Genomic DNA, 11461 nt, shown 5'->3' on the forward strand with positions numbered 1-11461 from the left:
CCTCCTTGCTGCAGGAATAATAAATTTAATCCCCTTCTGTTTTGGACTACTACTTCTGATAAGGAAGTAAGGGATTCCTGTAAATGAGAAATTGATTTTTCAATTCTTTCTATGTCTAAGTCAATGGCTGCCCTTAGCGTTCCGTAGTTTTTGTCCTGAATGACGACTGAGGATATTCCGGTCCCCGCCCCCGCTAATCCCAATCCCAAGAGCACAGCCAGAGTTAAGGTTGTAATAGGCTCTCTTTTACTTCGGGGGTTAGCAGAGCCTAAACTGTTAAGTATTTCTCCCCCCAAATGGCATACTAACTTGGGGATCAACTGAACGAGTATGCAGAAGCTTTCTTTCGAGGAGTTAAGGACCTGGGAGTGGACGCAGGGAGTAAGGCCGCTGGAACAGGCCCACCATGCATTTTTGGGAGGGAGTAGATACACTGTATTCCTGGGAACTGTTTGGGTTTCGTTACAGAGATGTGACTGCTCAGGGGGTACGTGGCCTATAAAAGTGCCTTGCCCTGTTACCGCCTGGAGGGTTAGTCTTGCAGTAGCCTGCTGCCATCTGCAGGAGCTAGAGTTGGAGGCTGTTTTATAATTGCCTGTAATGTCAATACCTTCGTAATATGGGGGCCGGACATCTAGACAGAGCCAACAGGACTTGGTCAGGTTGGGCCTAGAAGTGTTTAGTACGTGGTATGCTCCGACAACCTTGCTCCACAGGAGGTTTGCATCAGATAGTAAGTTGTGACCCGGGGCAGGAGATGCGGGTGACGCTCTGGTAGGGACAGGGGATGTGGAGGGTGGTATGGCTGGGGCCTGGGTGTTTCTGGGCGTGGCTGTCCAGGTAGGGGCAGGACGGGGAACTAGTACTTGGTTGGGTCCTACCCTTGTGGGGGACTGCTGGGTAAGGGGAGTCATTTGCATTCAGAGAGTAAATAACACTCCCTTGTCTTTGGCTCCTGGCCTAACCCGGTCGTATATCCTGAGTCCCCAGGTTTTTCCACTCTCCCATCCTGTTGTTTTTTTACCTTGGCTTGTAAAGGATATAACTATGGGATTACCATGCCCCCAGACATATGGTGGTCGGGGCCACTGGACCGCTTTACCACAATGAGATCTCTGGTGCGTGGTGGGGTCCACCAGATGTGCCCCGTGAGACACATGACCAGGAGGCGCCAAAAGTAGTCAGCTGCGTCCCCGCATGTGCTCGAGCAAGAGTGGCCAGGGCAGACATAGAAATAAAGGTTCTACGCATGGAATCCGGGGGCATATGGTGACAAGGGAAACAGAGTTTGGAGGTCTACGCAAAATTCTGGGAACCAAGTGTCCCTGGGGTGGCTCTGGGAAGTCTGATTAAGTATTGTCCCCGAGCTGGTGTCTATGATCTGCCAGGTGATGTTTTGGGGGGCATGGGGACTCTCAGCAGCATGAGCAGTGACAAGCAGAGCTAACAGAGTTACCAATATTAGGTGGGTCGAATGCTCTGTAGCTTGAGTTTGAGCAGGTTGTGTTGGTCCCGATTGATGGCCCATTGCATGACGAAGTCCTTCTGGATCCAGGAACGGTCCACTGGCTGAACATCGGTGTGGACCCAGGTCACGATGCCGTCTACTTTGAGAGCGGTGGGGGTTGTCAGCACCACGATGTAGGGTCCCTCGTGGCTCGAGGGTCTCTCGGTGGTGCCTCTTGACGTAGACCCAGTCTCCCGGCCTGTACTGATGAGGAGTCAGCGTTGGCCAAATGTCCTTGTGCACCCTCTGGAGCCCTCTCAAGGAAAGAAAATGTTCTTGATCTTTAAACTCAGCAAGAAGTTCAGCTCGAAGGTTGGGAATAATAAGGCATGGCCTGCCAAACATGATCTCATAGGGAGTAAAACCCAACGTGTAAGGAGTGTTCCTAACCCGGTAAAGGGTGTATGGTAGGAGAGTCACCCAGTCCCCGCCAGTCTCCATGGTTAATTTGGTAAGGGTCTCTTTTAGGATTCTATTCATTCTTTCTACCTGTCCTGAGCTCTGGGGCCTATAAGCACAATGTAATTTCCAGTTTGCCCCCACTGCCTTGGCTACTGCCTGCGTTACCCGCGAGATAAAAGCTGGTCCATTGTCTGATCCTATCATGGCAGGAAAACCATACCTGGGTAAGATGTCTTCTAGTAGCTTCTTAGCCACCGTCTGAGCCATTTCATACTTGGGTATGCTTCCACCCAGCCAGAGAAGGTGTCGGTAAATACTAAAAGATATTTATAACCGTACTTTCCTGGTTTGACTTCAGTGAAGTCAACCTCCCATTGGGCTCCTGGTCTGGTGCCTCTGAGCCTGGTTCCTTTTTTATTTGATGTGGCTCTCACGTTGGTGAGTTGGCAGGTCTTGCAGGCAGATACAACTTGCTCTATTTTGGTGTCCTGTTGGTGAATCTTGATTCTGGCATGTCGGATTAAGTCTTTTAATTTTCGGGCCCCCATGTGAGTAGACCAATGCATGTGCTCTAATACTGAGACTCCGAGCCGGTCTGGCAGCACGAGCTCCTTGTTAGGTGTATACCACCATCCCTTTATCTCCTGGGCCATGGGAAGTTTCTTGATCTGCTGTAACTCCTTCAGGGAGTATTTGGGCTGGTCTGGTAAAACTGGGTCTCCCGGATCTGGTAGTTGTATGGTCATGGTGGGGACTGAAGTAAGGGCTACTGCCTTGGCTGCCTGGTCAGCTTTTTGATTACCTCTAGCTACCGGGTTATCAGCTTTCTGGTGCCCTTGACAGTGGATAATGGCTAGCCTGGCAGGAAGCCATAAGGCCGTAAGAAGGTCAAGTATCTCCTGCTTATTTTTTACAGTCCGTCCTTCTGCCGTCAGTAACCCCCTCTCCTGATAAATTGTCTCATGAATATGAGCTGTGGCAAACGCATAACGGCTGTCTGTGTAGATGTTAAGCCATTTTCCAGCTTCCAGCATCAGCGCCTTGGTGAGGATTATGAGCTCTGCTCGCTGGGCTGACATTCTGGAGGGTAGAGCCTCCACCCATACGGTGTCCTTTTCGGTGACCACCGCTGTACCCGGATACCTGTGTCCATCCCACACAAAGCTGCTGCCATCAGTGAACCAAGTAGCCTCGGCATCGGGGAGGGGCTGGTCGGTCGGTCTGTCCGTAATCCTTGTACTTGCTCCAGTATTCCAACAGTCATGTAGTGGAGCACCTAGGTCGGGTCGGGCAGCAGGGTTGCAGGATTGAGGGCCACACTGGGGTGGAACCGCACTCATGGAAGGTTGAGTAGGAGGCTCTTGTAATGAGTCATACGTGTGTTGCTCATCCATCTATCAGGAGGCTGTTTCAGGACCACTTCAATGGCGTGTGGGGTCGTGATCCAGATCTCCTGTCCTAGGTAGGGTCAGTTTGTCTGTGTCCTTGACTAGGAGTGCTGTCGCTGCAAAAATTTTTAGGCATGGTGGCCCGTCGGCAGCCACTGGGTCTAGGTTCTTGGACAGGTAAGCCACCGGGCTGTTCCAGGGGCCTAAGGCTTGAGTTAGAACCCCTTTTGCTATTCCCTTATGTTCATCTACAAAGAGGTGGAAGGGCTTCATAATGTCTGGCAGGCCCAGGGCTGGGGCACTTAGAAGGGCCTTTTTTAACTGATTAAAGGCAGTTTCTTCTTTTTCAGCCCATTTAAATGTTTTCCCCTCTTTGGTAGCTTCATATAGGGGCCTGGCGATCTCAGCAAAACCTGGAACCCAGAGGCAGCAGTAGCCAGCTCATCCTAGGAATTCCCTTACTTCTCTTCGGAAGGTGGGAGTAGGGATCTTTAGAACAGTTTGTTTTCTGGCATCTGATAACCGCCACTGTCCACCCTCCAGGATATATCCCAGGTAGCTTACCTTCTCCCTGCATATCTGAGCCTTCTTCGCGGATACCTGGTACCCTAAGGCCCCCAGGGTACCCAGCAGGTCCTGGGTCCCTCGCTCAGTCTTTGGCCATGTCGGCAGCAATCAGGATGTCATCTATGTACTGTAGGAGGGTGAGGCCAGGGTGCTCCCTTCTGTACTCACCCAGGTCCTCATGTAGTGCCTCATCGAAGATGGTGGGCGAATTTTTGAATCCCTGAGGCAGCCTTGTCCAGGTGAGTTGCCCACTGTGGCCCTCCTCCGGATCATGCCACTCGAAGGCGAACAAGGGCTGGCTCTGGGGTGCCAGCGGCAGACTGAAGACGTCCTTTAAATGTAGTACAGTATACCAGACCCTGGAGGGTGCCAAGGAGCTCAAGAGAGTATATGGGTTGGGAACAGTTTGGTGTATGTCCGTGACCCTCTTATTTACTTCCCGGAGGTCTTGTACCAGTCGGTAGTCATTTGTGTGAGGCTTTTTGACCAGCAGTAGGGGGGTTGTTCCAGGGAGACTGGCAAGGAACTAGTACCCTTAGGCTTCGTAGTCTCTGGATGTGTGGCTGGATCCCCTTCCGGGCCTCCTGAGACATGGGGTATTGTTTGATCCTTACCAGACTCTCTCGTGGCTTGAGCTCTACCAGGACCGGGGTTCTGTGAGTGGCTAGTCCTATCCTCACCCCCGTCTCTGCCCAAACCGAGGGGAATTCTTGTAGCCATCTGTCTATATTATCCTCTCTTGGGAGCGCCTCCTGGTGGAGGCGGTATTCATCCTCCAGTTTCATGGTCAGGACCTGGATGGGGTAGCCCTTGCCATCGGTGACCTGAGGCCCCCCCTTGTCTGAAAGTTATCTGAGCTCCAATCTTGGTCAGTAAGTCCCGTCCTAACAGCAGGTAGGGGCATTTTGGTATTACCATAAAGGAGTGGGATACCCGGCCTGGCCCCAAATCTACCTTTCTTCAGGTAGTCCATGAATACTGGCTCATACCAGTTGCCCCTTGTACCCAGGACTTCTTGCTGGATAGTTTTCCTTGTGGGGTGCGGAGGACCGAATGTTGCACTCTGGTGTCGACGAGGAAATCAACAGGGGTCCCCTCCACTTTAAGAGTTACCCTGGGCTTGGGGGGAGGGTCTGAATCCCGACTCCCCTAATCACTCAGTTCATTTAACTCTAGTACTTTTACTCAATCAGTCTTGCTTCCCTTCCCGCTGGCCTTTTTCGGACAATCTCGGGCCCAATGCCCTATCTCCTTGCAGTATGCGCACTGATCTTTCTGCAGCCTCTTCTTCCCCCCCTTGGTGGTTCCTTTACCTTTTCTTACATCGTCCGCCAGCTGCGGGAGACGGCGGTCTTGTTCCTTGGGGGAGTCAGCAGCGGTAGCTACTAGTATTCTGGCCAGGTCTCGAATCTGCTTACTGCTGGCAGCCGCCATGGCGTGAGCCTGCTTGTCCTCAGGAGGCTCCCGGTTATTATATACCTTTTTGCTACCACCAGTAAGTCCTGCAGACTTTTTTTCTCCTAGTCTATCTATTTTCTGTAATTTTCTCCTAATGTCTATGACCAATTGGTTTACAAGGGCCATGATAACAGCTGCCTTGCTTTCCAGAGCCTCTGGATCCATGGGGGTATAGGTACGGAATGCCTCCATGATCCATTCTAAAAAGGCAGCCGGAGATTCATCTTTTTCCTGTTGCACATTTCCTACCTTGGCCAAATTGGTGGCTTCCTAGCATCCATTCAGAGACCCCCCCATTAGAGTCTGGCGGTAGACCCGGAGCCTCTCCTTACCTTCTGCCATGTTGAAATCCCACTGGGGCCGAGTTAAGGGGAAGGAGGCATCTCTCTGAGCCTGGTTGGTGGTGGGATTCCCATCTGCGCCCAGAACTAGTTTTCGGGCTTCATTGAGGATTCTTTCTCTTTCTTCAGTCGTGAACAGGACCTGCAAAAGCTGCTGGCAATCGTCCCACGTAGGCTGATGAGTAAAAAGAACAGAGTCTAATAAATCAATAAGCCCTGCTGGTTTCTCAGAAAACTTAGGATTCTGAGCTTTCCAATTGTAGTGGTCACTAGTGGTGAAAGGCCAATAGTGATGGGCTGATTCCCCTCCGCGTCTGGGGGTCCGGTGGCTCGCAGGAGCAGAATAGTGGAGTTGGTGGCAGAGGTGGATTGCTCCCTCTGAGCCCTTTGTCTGCTAAAGGGCGGGCTTCCCACTGGAGTGTTTCTGCCTCCTGCTCTCAGAACAGCGTCTGCCTCCCCCCGGAGGGGGAGGATGGTGTTCTTCTGGCATCCTAGGAGGATTATACGGGGGGGGAATAATTCTTCTTCAGCCCCCCCCCATAAGACAGGGTAGAGGGGTGTTGAAGGCTGGGTAAGACTTTTCTTGTTCTCCTTCTTCTCTGTCCCCTGAAAAGCAAGAATGCGTTTTGGCTCCGGAGGGAGTGGGGCTAGGAAGGGCTTAAGCCAAGAGGGTGGGTCTTCTACAAGGTCCTGCCAAGTGATAATGTAAGGGAGCTGATCAGGATGGCCTGTCTTAGGCCGAGAGATTATACCCCTGACTCGGTGGATACCTCTGGTGGCCATCCGACATTGAAAGCTGGCCACTCGCTAGAAAAAAACACCTGCCACCGACCCTTTCAGACTTCCACACTGAGGTTGTTAGTTCTTCCCCTGACATCCTTAAAGTGATCAATCATAATACTTAGAGGAGTAGTCTGAGTCTGTCTCATAATGTCCGTCCAGTAAGTCCACAGAACAAAACAGAGAAACACAGAAACAGACAAATAGAGGGCCCCTAGAAACAGTCTTCCAACTCCGTGGAAGCAAAACTGAAAGCTAGATGATGGCCTCGCGCCGACCGGCGGGAGCAACCCGCTTCGTGTCAGACCTTTGAGGGGAATCCACGTCCCTCCAGAAGGGAGGATCAGAATGTCTTCCGAAACTCCTGGCCCATGGTCCTCCAGTGTGTCCACTTAGACCGCGCCGGGCACTACCAGAATTTCAGAAATGAGCTCACACAGAACAGATGGAATGAACATACACTAACCGTGGCCAGTCAGGCTCTCCAGGTCAGGGTTCCCTCGGGGGTCTTGGGGATCCTGGGACAAGCCCTCAAATGTTATGCCCAGAATTCACAATCCCCAAAGACCACCAGGGAGCCGAGGCCAATGCAAAAACAAAGAGCCTTTATTCGAGCTAGCTCGAGCTCAATCCCCTACCTGCACCAACGGAGCGGTGAGATGCCAAGGAGAGCCAGCGAGTTTCAAAAGCACAAAGGTTTTATAGGGGTCTAGGGGAAGTTGGTGAGGTAATGGCTGTGGCCTTAGCTGATTGGCTGGGGAAGGGTCGTGGCCTCAGCTGATTGGCTGGGGAAGGGTCAGAGTCCGGGTATGCAAGTTGCCTGGCGTGTTTTGATCAGGAAGTTTGAATGGTGAGCGGGAGGTTACTCAAGGGGAGGAGGCGTGGTCTGAGGTTTCTGTGATTTTCCCAGAAAGGGGGCATGTTGGGAACATAGTCACTCAAGGTGGAAGGCACAGAACAAGATGGAGTCGGCCGGCGTAGGTCTGCTGTTTCAGGGTCTTGGGTGATTTCCCTAACCTTGTAATAATTCACTGGCTTGATTATTGCTGGGAATGGCCAGCAAACACTGAAACAGTGGATGAAAGATTACTCCACACTTTGCTATGAAAGAGAGGAGAAGGCATGGGGGTCAACGTTTGCAGATGAAGAAGACCCATTAGCCTCACTCATATTCTCACTTATTGCAGTGCTGGGCCAGTCACAAATCTCAGTTGGCTTGTTGTGTACAGAGGGCATATAACTTTTTAAGCATGCAAAAACAAAGGGTGTATGACTTAAAGGTGAGAAATTACAAGAAACTAATCAAATCAGAGCCAAAGGCAAGTGTCTATATGTCCTATTGTTTTGCTAAACTTTGTACACAATGTATAGATAACCGAGTTCCCCAAGGACTGCAGAAACTTCTGGGAGGGCTGGCCCCTGGGCATTCTGCAATCAGGGCAGTTACAAGCCTCTGACATTCCAAGAGACCCAAGCCCCTCCCAAACTTAAATGTAGCCCATCAGAAATCTCTGTGTTACATTTTAGCTAGCCAAGCATTGTGTATAAGCTCGTCATCCTCAGTAATAACCCCAACAGATGATAACATCTTTCATGCCCTCCAAAAGGCATAGACCATGTGGTCCCTGCTGCCCAAGCTGGTAATTCAAATAGGGGTATATTTGAGGTACTTCCATCATTCCTATTGGATAGGCTAGGAATCACGAAGGGCATCTGCAAGGTTCGTGCTTCTGCCAGGATGTGGAATTGCTCCTCTGTGTTGGCAGCAATGAAAGAGATTGACCATAAGGTCCTTCCAGATTAATTCAAAAGACTGCGTCAGGTTCCTGAATTCCTAGTACATTTGCTGGGATCCTCAGAAAGCTGGCTTAAGTGCTCACGGCACTCCCTGAAATCTGACATTGAAAATGGAACATATACTCTTGTGGTCCCCTAAGGTCCACCCACCACTCCATGTAGGGGGCAGAAGAGGTCTTTCTCTTGGCATGAATCTGGTAAAGGAGAATAGAGTGGTTGATGTGGTTGATGTGAGTAGTTGCTTCTGATGGAGCTGATGGATCTGGGGTGTCACTCTGGGTCTTGGGTTGTTCCCTGTGGGGAGCAACTGTGAGAATTCCTTTCTTGGGACCAATTTCTAAATGACCCCTCCTCACTGTGCATGTTTTATACTTGTTAGGGTCATCCCTGAGGACCATAAAGGCCTGGTCATAAGTGATTTCTACCCATTTTTCTAGTTTCTTACAGAAAAGATCAGGTTGCAATATAGTGTCATAGTTAAGACTACAATTTTCCAGCCAGATTTCCCCATTCCCTAACTTATACTGAAGCCAAACAGTGTTACAAAAGAAGATAAGAATTTTCCATTTTAGGCTTTTTAATCAGAGCTGATCCTAGTATGTCAAAATGTATCCCGGGAGTCTTTGGGGATAGAGGTGGAAATTCCCATTGTCTTCAGGGAGAGAGTTGACTCCTATAATGAGAAAAGGAGCAAGTGAATAAGGGCTCCCATTATTAGAAGACTTGAGTTCTATTCTTCCAAAGAGAGTTATCTCTCTCTTTATCATGAACTTGGTAGGATCTCAGGTGGGATCTCTTTCAGAGAGTTCCAATGATGAGTGGACCATGGCTGTCCTTAACCTGCTGTCCACACATCACCCTGTAATCACAGCGGTGGTTAGCATGCTGTGTGATGGCCCTGCCGGTCCTGGAATCCCAAAGCCTGTGCTTTATCTTAAGCACAGCCTTAAGTGGCAGCCTTCTGGCCCTGAGAGAAGAAGGCTTCCTGAAGACCTCAGTATAGATGATGCTAAACAATTATCCCTGACATGCTGGGGTAAATCCCTCAGGAATGGGCATCATCATGACTCTAAGATCTCTTAATGTCCCATTCTCCTTGTTCTGATCAGGTGTTCAGCAATTGGTGGCAGACAACTGCCACCAAAAGGCAAGGGTCTTTTTGATTGTTTAAATATTTCTTGTCTATAGGTATCTGTTGATCTCTCCCACTTTTCAGTCAGTTCTGGTGAAATTAACCTCTATTTTCCAATTCTCTTTTTATCCCTGAATTATTTGGGTTGCATTACATTTAATTAAGTGCCAACTAAGACAGACCCACAGGGATAAATCTCAATAAGTGGGGTCCTTTTCCAGGGAGTAAAACAGTTTATAGTCTGTTTTACATTATATTACACAGATACAACAGTCTGACTTGGCCCTCTTGCAAGACCTTTGTTATAGGTGGCAAAACATCTCACAGGTCCTAGTGCCCCACCTTCAACAAAGGATAGTTCAGAAAGGTATGAGAGGAAATGGCTGAAGCTAGACCCAGGGCCGGGGCCTAGGTGGTCAGAGTGTCCCATAACTAAGAGAGATTTTTGCAGAGATAGAGATAGACTGGGAATATCAAGAGTCACCTAGGGATCAATGTGATGGATCTCAGGGTGCTGTTTGTAAGCATCACTCATATGAATAGCCATGAATCACTCTTTTATGTGTCTCAGTTTCTCCTACTGGAAGTCTGAAATAAGCAGGGGGGCTTGGAGTACTGGAGTACTCAGAGTGTGTGTGCATGCCTGGGTCACCAGAAATTAATTACCATAAGAGGGAGTTCCCCATGGTACTAATGCTCTTCTGGAGGAATGACCTTAGATACTTCCCCTAGGTTCTTAGTTGCTCAAGAAAACCTTTCTGTGGGAAGGAACAGGTGCCCCTTATTCTTTAGGAGTGAAAATAAGTGTCCCATAAATACTAACAGACTACTACTGTTCCCAGTAGATCAGGAAGAGAGAGTAGAACAAAGAAAATATGGTTCCTAAGCAACTCTCAGCACAAGGGAGGCAAGAGTTGAAGACTCACCAATGAAGAGTGCTGCTCAACATACGGTTATCTGGTCCCTTTGTGGTCACAAAAAAGATATTGCTGGGTGGACTGGGGAGACTCCCAGGCCCTGAGCTCTCCACCCAATCTGTCCCCTGGGACAGAGTATATACACATACATATACATATACATATACGTATACATATACATATACATATACATATATATGTATGTATATGTATACGTATATGTATATACATGTATACATCACACACACATATATATCACATCTATCTATCTATCTATCTATCATCTATATAATATAGATAATGAAGATGTGATCTATCTATATATCTATATCTATATCTATCTATCTATCTATCTATATCTTACTATTTTCAATAACATGGATGGAGCTAGAGAGTATTATGACAAGCAAAATATATCAATCAGAGAAGCAACAAATACCATATGATCTCACTCATACACGAAATTTAAGAAAAAAAGGAAATGAGCAAAGGGAGAGAGAGAGAGTTAAGACTCTTAACTATTGAGAATAAGTGGCTGGTTACCAGAAGGGAGGTTGGTGGGGTAATGGCTTAAATAGGTGATGCAGATTAAAGAGTGCACTTGTTGTATGGAACAACATATTGTTGTTGTATGGAACATACATATGGAAGTGTTGTATGGAAGTGTGGAATCATTATATTGTACACTTGAAACTAATATTACACTGTTTGTTAACAGGAATTAAAAACTTGAAAAAAAAAACAAAGATGTGGCACACACACACACACACACACACTGGAATATTAATTATCCATAAAAATAATAAAATCTTGACATTTGCAATGACAAGGATATAACTAGAGAGCATAATGCTAAATGAAATAAGTCAATCAGAGAAAGACAAATAACATACAATTTCACTCATATCTAGAATTTAAGAAACAAAGAAATGAGGGGTATCTGGGTGGCTCAGTCATTTAAGCATCTGACTCTTGATTTTGTCTCAAGTCATGATCTCACAGTTCATGGGATTGAGCCCAGCATTGGGCTCTGCACTGACAGTGTGTATCTTGCTTGGGATTCTCTCCCCCCCCCACCCCTCTCTCTGCCCCTCCCCAGCTCACCCTTTCTCTACATCTCTCAAAATAAAGAAATAAACTTAACAAAAGAGAAACAAATGAGACAAGGGTAT

This window comes from Panthera uncia (assembly GCF_023721935.1).
Source record: "Panthera uncia isolate 11264 chromosome B3 unlocalized genomic scaffold, Puncia_PCG_1.0 HiC_scaffold_1, whole genome shotgun sequence".
NCBI classification, from domain to species: Eukaryota; Metazoa; Chordata; class Mammalia; order Carnivora; family Felidae; genus Panthera; species Panthera uncia.